Genomic DNA, 12667 nt, shown 5'->3' on the forward strand with positions numbered 1-12667 from the left:
AATCATGTTCATCCTAAAGGCACATAAAGTGCCTTTAATTATACATGCCTTTATAATAACTGACATAAATCCTTAAACCTGGCTGAGATCCAGATGGTGAAATTGCTTTTGTGGGTTTCACATAACAATCTGTTTTTATTGTACATCTTCAAAAAAATTTTTTAATCCTCACCTGAGGACATGATTATTGATTTTAGAAAGGGGAAGGGAGGGGGAAAGAGAGAGAAACATTGATTGGTTGTTGCCTCTTGCGCTGGCCCTGACTGCGGACAGAACCTGCAACCCTGGCATGTGCCTTGACCAGAAATCAAAACTACAACCTTTTGGTTTATGGAACAATGTTCCAACCAACAGAGCTACACCAGCCAGGGCTTTCAGAAGTTCTTTTGTCTAAAGTGATATATGAATATTTTGTTTCTTGAGTTGTTCATTAGAAAGAATCTTTATATATTTAAGTATATTTATAAGGAAAAGGAAGCTTTTAAAAGTCCTAAGTATTTAACATTGTACAGAGTCATTTGCAAGATATTCTAGATAAAAACATATTTGTTACCCAATAGCAGTGACCATGATTAGTACCCACATTTTGGTTTCTAAGTGCCATTCCCATTAAAAGGAACCAGGGCTCCTTGGAGTAATGGCTGACTCCATATTTGGAGCAGGAGAAGTGTAAGGTGTTCTTGGAATACCTTTCATGAAACAAAACAAAAAACGGGAGCTCTCAAAACTAATGGGATAATGTCAGAAGGACATGGGAGCCAACTTGAATGCACATTCCACTGGTTAAATTTAGGACAATTTAAACATCAAAAAGAATAATCAATGTAATTGGTTACAACATGCTAAGAAAAATAAATAAACAAGCCTATAAAGAAAGAATAAAGGAAAACTTCATAAACTTATTTGAAGAATGCTACCTTTTAACTCTACATGGAATGACTGACTTAGAAATATCATCATTTTCCAACCCTTAATTGAATTAAAGTAGGCACATTCAATAGATGGTAAAAACTATTAGATGAAGAAATATTATACATGGTGTCAAAAAGTCAGATACCAATTGTAAAGGGAAGATGTGCCTTTATAATGGAGAGGTCTGGCTGTCAAATTTGTTTTACTGCTGGTAGGACAACCTGCCAATGCGTACACATGATACACACATGACCATCTGTGATGCATTCCTGCCAAAAATGCTAAACAAAAGTCTAATTTATTCTCTAGACCTATCCTCTTGTTTGTGAGAAATGCAAGGAATAGAGGAAAAGTTGAATTACACAGTGAGTAAATAGAGTTTGAGACATTGTACAAGAAAAACATCTGGATTTACCAAAAAGCTCATATAATAAAAAGTGAACTCTTGTAGATTAAGATACTTAAGAGATATAACCAAATGCAAGGTTATATCTTGGCTTCTTCTTATATCAAGGTTAAATTGGCTTCTGATTCAGAAAAATTAAAACAACTATAATGGACAGTTGAAATATGAGTATGGAATGGGTATTATGAAATAATATAACTTCTAGAAGTGATAAGACAATGCCCTTATCCTTAGGAGATGCACACAAGTTTTCAAGTTTAATAAGTCATGATATTTGCACCATATTTTCATATAAATAAAAAATTAGTCAACTTCTTTGTGGAAGATATAAAGGTGCTCATTGGTTGTCTTTTAAACTTTTTCAGTATGTTTAAAATTTGAATAATAGAATACTGAGGCAAACTGTAATTGGATGGAGTGATGAATATGAAGCTTCCAGTCAGAATTCTTCCTTTGTACCCAGTTTCCTACCTGAGAGTTTATCTTCTGGGGATGTAATCTTGGAAATGACTTTTGCCTAGTTCTGGTTCCATGTTGTTGAAAAAATTTTTAGAAATAAAAATATAGTTAACATACCATATTATATATTTCAGGTGTACAATAGTGATTCCACATTTATATACGCAAAGATGTGATCACCAAAACAAGTCTAATAAACCATCTTATAGTGTACACATTAGTATATTATTGAGTATGTTCTCTGCACTGTACATTACATCCCTGTGACTTACTTACTTTATAACTGGAAATTTGTACCTCTTATTCCACCTATTTTAAAAGAATTAAGTACATGTTTCCCATTCTAATTTTGGGTACAAAATTAACATTTGTTGTGTTTGAAGGTTTTCACTAACATTTAATTATACGCATTTTAACATAAGCACATTTTTGATCAACCCAAACAATAAAAACACTTAGTATATTTTGCGTCTAACTTGAAAGATACATACTTCTTGTAAGTAAAAGGGTTTTTGAAATATACCTTTTAAACTTAACATACCTTACACTCCACATAAAGCTGAATTAGGTTTTTATAGTTCCTTAGTAGTGGGAAGAGTGTGGTCTTTCCTCTCCATCCCCCAATATCCAACACTGTATATAATGCACAATTTAATATTTTCAAAATAAACTAAACTTACATGTATATCAAATAAGTTTATGAAATAAAACTTCCCATTTTCTCTTGTTGTACCAACTTTGATAGTTAGCATCTTAATCAAATGCATAATCCCTCTATAGAATATTCCAGCACTTATATTATTGTATATACCAAGAGTTGATGTGCTAAAATCTTACCACTTTGGTCTTTTAATCACTGATAATTAAGTGCTTTTAATCTTAAATAGGCCTAGCTATACATTCCTGATAATTCTCTACTATGAATATTTAATATGAAAGTTCAAATTATGTCTCTATTTCAAGCCTAATAATGTAACTGATAACTTCAACCTTCATTAGAGATGCAAGAAAATTAAAAAGACTTTAAAATACAATTGCTGTTTTCAAGTCAAAAGCATTAAATATGAAAAGAACTAATCACCTCAAATCACTCTCTCAGTCTAGGAAGAATCATACATGGCATAATTATAAAGAAAGGGTTTTTTTTTTTAAAGCAGTGGGTCTGAACACTGGCTGCACTTTAGAATTACAGCTTTCAAAATTCTGATGCCCAGGCCAAATTCCAAACTAATTAAATCACAATTGCTGGGGATGGGACATAGGAATCAGTATGTCAAAGCTTCGAAAGTGACTAGAGTGCACAGTTGAGGAAGAGAACCACTGCTTTAAAAAGAAGTATTTTAGAACATAAATATGTATTCATATTCTGCTTTAAAGACATCACCATGAGAGACATAAACTTATTTCAGCAATGTTCAAAACTGGTTTCTTAAGGATTTTAAAACTGCTTTGTGTCATACCTTCACCAAAAATGGGGTTGCCCGTTGTCAACAGATGGTTGTTGGTACCATTTTGGGGTGTGGTGAAGAAGGAAACATTCAGTGCAAACAGCTCAATTGTGGTGCAGCTCGGCTGTGAGACCAGCAGAGCTATGAGGCAACCCTGGGGCCTGGCCCCTCTCCAGCTAGATTGCTTTGCTCCTTGCTGGTGTATTTGCACTGGTTTACTCCAGCGAGACATCTGTGGTGTTTCAGTGGTTCAGCTCAGCAAAGGAAATCACAATCTTTAGTCTTGGGGAAAAGGAAAGTGCTTTGCCAGAGCCAGAGGGGAGCTGGCTTATGTGGACAGAAGTTCCCACCCCTGGTCCCTGATTGGTCTGTCCTTGTGTAAATATTGACTTCAAATCCCCACAGTTTGATTGGTCCAAAAGGCACTGTCCTGAGTGGTCAGAATGGAGCTACTCTGAGTGATAGGTACTGTGCACCAATGAATGAGAAAAGCCTCAGTCCTGTTGGCTCATAGAGGATTCCAGGAAGGCTCCAGGAAGGTTCATAGAGGATTCCAGCTGGCTAGAACAGAGTGTAGGCAGGCAGTTCAGTGTAGACTTCTCTCTGCGGCGCAATTTGTGTGAGAGCTCCTGAGTACAAATGGCTGCTAGGTTGTGTTCTTTAAAAATTTGAGCCCACTTAGCCAGCAGGAGCCTTCTAAGTAGATGCCTTCTTTCTCAGGGTTCACTATATGTTGATCATCTACCTTATTAATTCTACTTATCTGCTAATAGAGGTGAAGTACACAAGTTTTAGAGTCACAAAGACTTGCATACAAGTCCTAGCGATACCATTTAATATTTCTCTGATTGTGGATAAGTAGCTTAACCTCCCTGAGCTTCCATTCCCTCAACTGTAAAATGGGAGGAATAAAGTAGAAAACAACGAGCACGACATGACATTTGGCACCTAAGAGGTGATGTATAAGTGACTGCACTTGTCATTATGAAGCTAGACTAGGAGGCATATAGGCCATGACTATATCTTGTTTAAGATTATATTTCTACAACCCACTACATAGTAGCTACACAATAATTAATAGTTAAGCTCCATAAATATTTCTTTATGTCTCTGTAACCCTAATACCTAGATTCTGATATACAACAAAAGCTTAATACTGTTCTGAGCAAATGAAACAAACTTACTTCAGAAAAGAACAAACCCTCAGGCCCTCTTTGTAGTAGAGCAGTCAAAATAACCAGCATCGGTACCCAATAGTCCCTCAAACTGCATCAGAAGCCCCTGCCTTATTAACAGTTCTACGGCTCCATTGGTGATGCAGTTGCTCCCCAAAATATCCAGTGACACAGCCTTAGGTAGAATATCCTTCTGCTCTAGCAAGTGAAAAGCTACATCCAATTTGAGTTGCCTGTGATCAGAAATATCAAAGTGAAGCAGACATTTGTATTCTGTAAGGACAGTGAGAATTTGTGGCTTGGGCATGGTCAGGCATTTCAGATAGTGCTCTGTGAGAGATCTGAGTCCCTCCCTAAGGTAAGGAGTGCAGCGCTGATAGTGACCTCAGTACTGGAGACCCCCAACCTCCCTAGTTTTGTTTACTGAAAAACATTAGCCAGGTTTTCAGTATAAAAACAAACATTGAAACCACTTCAAGAGAAGCCCTGGTGGGTGTGGCTCAGTTGATTGGAGCGTCTTCCTTCCGGCAACGTAAAGTTTGTGGGTTCTATTTCCAGTCAGGGTGCATACCTAGGTTGAGGGTTTGATACCCGGTTCTGGCGCTCATTATCCCCAGTCTTGGCGCCTATGGGAGGCAACATATCAATGCTTCTGTCTGCATAGATGTTTCTCTCTCCCCCTTCTTCTCTCTCTGAAAGCAATGAAAAAATGTCCTTGAGTGAGGAGGAAGGAAGGAACGAACGAACGAACAAACTCATGTGAAAATCCTAAGTTGAAAACGTGAAAATCAGTGAGCTGCTCAAAGAACAGTCGTCTTGCCTCTGAGGGATACTTGGCCAGTCCAACAGGAAACTCGAGGTTTGCTGGACCCCGCCACTGCTGCCGAGCCCGTGTGCGAGGTCAGGGTGGGAGGTCAGTGTACACTGCAGGGCATCCAGTTACATGAGTTTGTGGTGGCAGAGAGCTTTCATGACTGCAGCTTTTACACTTCTGACCACCTCACTTCAGTCTCATTTGTTTGCCTCGGAAAGCGCTTGCTGTTTATCAGTCAGCTTACCTTGCCAAGTCATCACCCCAGGGACTCGATTGGCCCTAGGGACTAGATCGGGATTCTGAAGGGACGGCTGTGCTCCCGTGACAGCGCAGAGTTCCGCGGACCCCTCAGAGCAGCATTCCTGCCTGCCTTTAGGCAGGGGTTGGCCGGAGTGCAGAGATGCCTCCCCCCAGACCACGTTTCAGCCCAAGTACCCTGCAGTCTGAGCTCCCGGAGGCATTGTGGGGTGCAGAGGCGCGGGGAGAAGAGAGGCCCAGGGGCAAGAAGTGAGCCACGCAACCCCCTGGAGCGGGGGCGGGGCAGACTTGAGCCATGATGGATCCGGGAGAGGTGAGGTCCACAGCCCCGGCAGGCCTTTGAACAGCACTGGTCAGTCCCTGGACGCACACATCGCCCCTGGTGTGGGTTCCACTTGAAATCGAATAAGCACACGCCGCCCTCCCTCTCCCGGGAAACTGGTAACAGGGTGGAGCAAAAGTAGGTTTGTAGTTGTGAGTGCGTCAAACGCAGTTTATTCTTGTGTTATTTACAAATTATTGTATTATTTTCCCTATGAACAACTGGAAACCTACTTTTGCCCCACCCTGTCATTAAAAACCCTGAAGAGAATGCATGGAGTCGTTGTCTGATGACCCAGAAAAGTAATGGTAGCAGACAGATTTGGGAAGAAAACTGGAATTTGAAGGAAGACGGGTATGCTGCTCCCAGACATTCCTGGGCTGAGGACAGCGGTGGCAAGCAGGCAGCAAAGCCTCTGAGAGGGGAGCCCTTCTGTCTGGTCAGAGGGACCTCTGGCCAAAAGGTAGGGAATCCCCACTTCTCATCTTCTGGCAACATTTTCCTGCCACTTGGACCTAGAGGTGGAAATATCCATGAGGTGTGTAGCAGAGACGAGAACCTAAAAAGCCTTGGATTTTTAACCAGAAGACCAGGAAAAGGAAGTAGCTCTGGGGAGGCTGGATATGTCAGGATGGTGACAGAGAAAAGGAAACTCAAGAAAGTAATCTCATAGCTGTGTAACCCTAGACTCTTCCCTGATCTGGACCCAGAGTCACACAATACTCAAAATGTCCAGGGTGTAGTGCAGAATTGCACAAAGTATAAAAATCAGAAAAACATCAACAATTCATATGGGATATAGACAACAAACATTATCCCAAGATAAAACAGATGTTGGAATTATGAAGTAGGTATTACAACAATGTTTTAAAAAGTGTGGCCATTCTTTGAATGGAAACTTCAAAATTCCCACCAGGGAAATGAATAAAGAGAAATCAAATGGATATTTTAGAACAGAAAAATACAAATAACAAAATTTACCAAGACATCACTGGCAGGAATCAGTAGCAGAATATAGATGGTGGAGAAAAGAATAAACTTGAAAATAGATTGACACATATCCAAACTGAACAACGAAGAGAAAAAAAGAATGCATGACTCTATCAGTCGATGGAGAAAAACATGTGACAAAATTAAATACTCATTCATGATAAAAACAGAGAATTAGAAATAAAAGAGAAATTAACCTAATAAAGGCATCCACAAAAACCTCACAACTAACATAATGCTTCATGGTGATGAACTGAATGGTGTTAAGATTAGGAACAAGTCAGGACATTCACTCTGAACACTCCTATTCAACCTCATACTGGAAGTGTTTGCTAATGCAACCAGGCCCCCCCCCCCCAAAAAAAAAGGAATAAAAGGCTTTCAGTTTATAAAGAAAGAAATATGGTCTGTATTAAAAGATGATTTGATTGTCCACTTAGAAAATTCCAAGGAATCAGCAAAAAAGCTCTTAGAACTAATGAGTTTAGTAAGGTCACAAAGTATTAAGTAAGCAAAAAATTTACCAATGTACTAGTAATAAACACTTAAAAATGAATTTAAACAAGACACTTCATTTGCAATAACTACAAAAGGAAAAAAGAGGAGGTTGATCGAAGGAGATCATCCAAGGGGGTGGCAGTTTCTGTTGCTTCGTTCTGCCATATGGGGTTGACTGAGTTATAAATTTGTCCCTTAACATTGTTTCCCTTGCTGGGGCTGACAGGTCTAGATGTGTGATTTTGACTATTGCTTAGCGCAACCTCTCTAAGAAGGCCTTGGGGCTCTCCTGTGGTCCCAGTTCGATCACAGACAGCTTGTTGTCATTAACAAGTTTTTTCTTTGCTCTCCTTGGGCTCTGCCCTTTACCCTGCCTGTGGATTATAATCCCACCTTGGTTCTCCCACAGGATAATTCTGATTCTGGGAGTGTAGCTCATTGAAATATTCCCTTCCAAGCTGATAAGATTCATTTCTGAGGTGGGTAAGGCTTCCTTCATGAGAAGATTTATGTCCCTCCGTGTTAAAGTATCATGACTTTCCTCCATTCATTTATAAATGTATCAGGCTCAATGGTGAAACTCCCTACCTCTTCCTTACTGTTAATTAAATCCTTCCTGATGAAGAGACTCTCTCTGTACCCTAGTTATCCCCCTTGGCCCTGCTAATTCCTGCAGAGGACAAAGGTGAGGAGGGTCAGCACCCCCAATGTAGAGGGTGCAACACTAGAATAAGGTGGCAGGGGTTCAGGTGCCATTGGCCTAGGTAATGCTTCTTGTCTAGGGTTTTCAGGGACAGCTTCTACAAAGGGGGACTGGGTTTTGTCATCATCGCCAGGACTGCTGCGTCTAGCTTTTAGTCCTTGCACAACTCCTGGTTGCTCCTAAGAGCCACCAAAGCCTCTGCATTGGGCACCTATTTATTTGCCTTGTCAATAGCAGAGTAGGTCCCATTGTAATGCAGTATTGTAATTTAAGCTACCATTCTCAGGCCATACTTCCTGATCTCCTAACTTGTACTAGGGCTGTGCAGTGCTGCAAAAGAACATTAGTTTCTTTTTCTTTAGAGTTTGAGGATCAAATTTATTCCAGTGCTGGAGGATGCATCCCAGGGGCATGTCTGGCTGAATGGAGGATGTATCTCCCATCTGTAGAAAAATAGAAAAGAGTGTAGAAGAAGGCCCTGGGCATCCCTGGTGCTTCTCTATCCTGTTCCTGCTGAGGAGCAGGGGTCCCTACTTTCCTAGTTTTCTGGGCTTTGGATTAGCTGACTTTACCACACAGTCTACCTCCAGGGCCCTGCCCCTGGCCCTGCCCGTGGCCCAGGAGCCATCTCTAATCTTCCTGGGAGGATGCACTCTGATTTTCTTTTCTTTTTTATTTTTAAGATTTAATCTATTTATTTTTAGAGAGAGAGGAGGAGAGGGAGAAAGAGGAGAGAAACATTGATGTGTGAGAGATACATAAATTGGTTGCTTCTCGCATGCCCCCAACTGGGGACCTTGCACAACCCAGGCCTGTGCCCTGACTGGGAATCCAGCCAGTGACCTTCTGCATCTCAGGGCCAGTGCTCAATCCACTGAGCCACACCAGCCAGAACTCCAATTTTCTTTACATGAGCACCCCAGCAGTTATTCTGTCTTTCCCATTGCCACGCCCTGTGTGAGCTCAGGTATTCTAAAATTTGTCTTCAGCCAGTCTTTGTAAGGAGGGCACCCTACTGGGTCCTGAAAGTAGGCCTAAATAATGCCTATAATTTCCAATCTAATATAAGTGATCTGTTGAATGAGAATATATTTACCATTCCTCCGAGTCAAGTATCTCCCAGTTCTGAGGGCCTGGGGACAGGTGAAGTGCCTGAACAGGTGAGCTAGTCACTTTTCTGTCAGAGCCCATGAGGGCAGTTTCCCTCTGTGTCCTAGCCTGTGGAACCCCTCATGGGGACATTGCCAACATTCTATGGTTTTCCTGTCTGCCTTCTCAACTTATTGGAGGAACTGCCTAAACACAGTAACGTTAGGGATGAGACCTCCTAACAAGCACAAAAAAATAGACCTCTGTCCATCCTTTGTCATAGGCCTAGCCCAGTCAGTGCAGCACCAGGGTGGGGGACGGTGTACAGTAATACCTGTGCCAGTCAGGTGAATGCATCAGTATTGGGCCCACTATATGTCGTTCCAAAGTATGAGGATTGTATAACTTCTGGATTGTATGCATTCATTGCCTATCGAGAGGTTCTGACCAATGTTAGTATTACAATGTTTTAGGAGGCAGGGGAAAGCAGTAGTCTGCTGCCCAGGTCCTGGGTAGGACCGAAGAAACTTAGCTGATCTGCATGCTGCACTGGTGCGCTGCCTGCAGGTACAGCCTAGAGAAATAGACCAGTGTTTTTTTTGTTTTATTGTTTTTTAAATTGTTGTTCAAGTACAGTTTTCTGTCCTTTACTCCCATCCCAGCCCACCCTCCTGTCCCTCCCCACCTCCCTCCCATTTCCACCCCCCCTACTTTTTGTCCATGTGTCTTTTATATTTGTTCCTGTAAACCCTTCCCATTCGCCCCTGAAATTCCCTCCCCTCTCCCCTCTGATCACTGTCAGCCTGTCCTCTATTTCAGTGTCTTTGGCTATATTTTGCTTGTTTGTTTTGTTGTTTAGGATCCTGTTAAAGCTGAGATCATATGGTATTTGTCTTTCACTGCCTGGCTTATTTCGCTTAGCATAATGCTTTCCAGCTCCATCCATGCTGTCACAAAGGGCAGGAACTCTTTCTTTCTTTCTGCTGCATAGAATTCCATCGTGTAAATGTACCCTAGTTTTCTGATCCATTCATGTACTGATGGGCACCTAGGTTGCTTCCAGCACTTGGCTATTGTAAATTGTGCTGCTAGGAACATTGGGGTGCATAGGTTCTTTTGGATTGGTGTTTCAGGATTCTTAGGATATAATTCCAGCAGTGGAATTGCTGGGTCAAAAGGCAGATCCATTTTTAGTTTTCTGAGGAAGTTCTATACTATTTTCCATAGTGGTTGTACCAGTCTGCAGTCCCATCAACAGTGCACTAGGGTCCCCTTTTCTCCACAGCCTCTCCAGTGCTTGTTTGTTGCTTTGTTTACGATGGCCATTCTGACTGGTGTGAAGTGGTATCTCATTGTGGTTTTAATTTGCATCTCTCTGGTAGCTAGCGATATTGAGCATCTTTCCATGTGTCTCTGGATCCTATGTGTGTCCTCCTTGGAGAAGTGTCTGTTGAAATCCTTTGCCCATTTTTTAATTGGGTTGCTTATCTTCTTAGAGTAGAGTCGTGTAAGTTCTTTATATATTTTGGAGATTAAACCCTTGTCTGAGGTATCATTGGCAAATATGTTTTCCCATACAGTTGGTTCCCTTTTTATTTTAATACTGTTTTCTCTAGCCTTGCAGAAGCTTTTTATTTTGATGAGATCCCATTTGTTTATTTTTTTCCTTTATGTCTCTTGCTCTAGGGGACATTTCAGTAAAAATGTTGATTCATGTAATGTCTGAGATTTTCCTGCCTATGTTCTTCTCCTGGACTTTAATGGTGTAATGGTTTATATTTAAATATTTTATCCACCTTGAGTTTATTTTTGTGTATGGTGTAAGTTGGTGCTCGAGTTTCATTTTTTTTTTTTTGCACGTAGCTGTCCAGTTCTCCCAACACCATTTGTTCAAGAGGCTATTTTTACTCCATTTTATGTTGCTACTCCCTTTGTCAATATTAATTGACCATAGAGACTTGGGTTTTACTTCTAGACTCTTTGTTCTGTTCCATTGGTCCACGTGCCTGTTTTTATGCCAGTACCAGGCTGTTTTGATTACAGTGGCATTGTAATACAGTTTAGTATCAGGTATTGTGATCCCTCCTACTTTACTCTTTTTTCTCAAAATTGCAGCAGCTATTCAGGGTCATTTTTGGTTTCATATAAATTTTTGAAGTGTTTGTTCTGTGCCTGTGAAATATGCCATTGGTACTTTAATAGGTATTGTATTGAATGTGTAAATTGCTTTGGGTAGCATGGACATTATGATGATGTTAATTCTTCTAATCCCTGAACACGGTATATGTTTCCATTTGTTTGTGTCTTCCTCGATTTCTTTCTTCAGTGTTGTGTAGTTTTCTGAATACAGGTGTTTTATGTCCTTGGTTAGGTTTATTCCGAGATATTTTGTTTTTCTTTTTGCTACATCAAATGGGATTTTTTTCTTGATTTCTGCTTCTGCTGTTTCATTGTTGGTATACAGAAATGCCTTTGATTTCTGGATATTGATTTTGTATCCTGCTGTTTTGCCAAATTCATTTATTAGGTCAAACAGTTTTTTGGCCGAGTTCTGTAGGGTTTTCTATGTACACTATCATGTCACCTGCAAACAGTGTCAGTTTTGTTTCCTCCTTTCTGATTTGGATGCCTTTTATTTCTTTTTCTTGTCTGATTGCTGTGGCTAAAACTTCCAATACTATATTGAATAGAAGTGGTGAAAGTACATCTTGTCTTGTTCCTGATCTTAGTGTTCCTGATCTTAGTGTTCCTGATTTTAGTTTTGGCCCATTGAGTATGATGTTGGCTGTAGGTCTATCACATATGGCATTTATTATGTTGAGGAATGCTCCCTCTATTCCCACTTTGCTGAGTGTTTTTATCATATATGGGTGCTGCACCTTATCAAATGTTTTTTCTTCATCTATTGATATGATCATGTGATTTTTGTCTTTGCTTTTGTTTATGTGATGTATTACATGTACTGATTTGTGAATATTGTACCATCCTTGCATCCCTGGGATGAATCCCACTTGGTCATGGTGTATGATCTTTTTAATGTATTGTTGGATGAGGTTTGCCAATATTCTGTTGAGGATTTTAGCGTCTATGTTCATCAGCAATATCGGCCTGAAGTTTTCTTTCTTTGTTGTGTCTTTATCTGGTTTTGGGATTAGGATGATGCTGGCCTCATAAAAAGAGTTTGGGAGTCTTCTGTCTTCTTGGATTTTTTGGAATAGTCTGGGAAGGATAGGGGTTAGCTCTTCCTTAAATGCTTTGTAGAATTCTCCTGTGAAACCATCCAGTCCAGGGTTTTTGTGTGTTGCGAGTTTTTTTATTATTGCTTCAATTTCATTTGCTGTTATTGGTCTGTTCAGGCTTTCTGCTTCTTCTTCATTGAGTTTTGGAAGATTGTATATTTTTAGAAATGTGTCCATTTCACCTAGATTTTCAAATTTCTTGGCATATAGTTCTTCATAGTAATTTCTTACAATCCTTTGTATTTCTGTGGTGTCAGTTGTAATCTCCCCTCTTTCATTTCTGATTGTGTTTATTTGGGTCTTTTCTCTTTTTTTCTTAATGAGCCTGCTTAAAGATTTGTTGATTTTGTTTAT

This window comes from Phyllostomus discolor, chromosome 8 (assembly GCF_004126475.2).
Source record: "Phyllostomus discolor isolate MPI-MPIP mPhyDis1 chromosome 8, mPhyDis1.pri.v3, whole genome shotgun sequence".
Lineage (NCBI taxonomy): Eukaryota > Metazoa > Chordata > Mammalia > Chiroptera > Phyllostomidae > Phyllostomus > Phyllostomus discolor.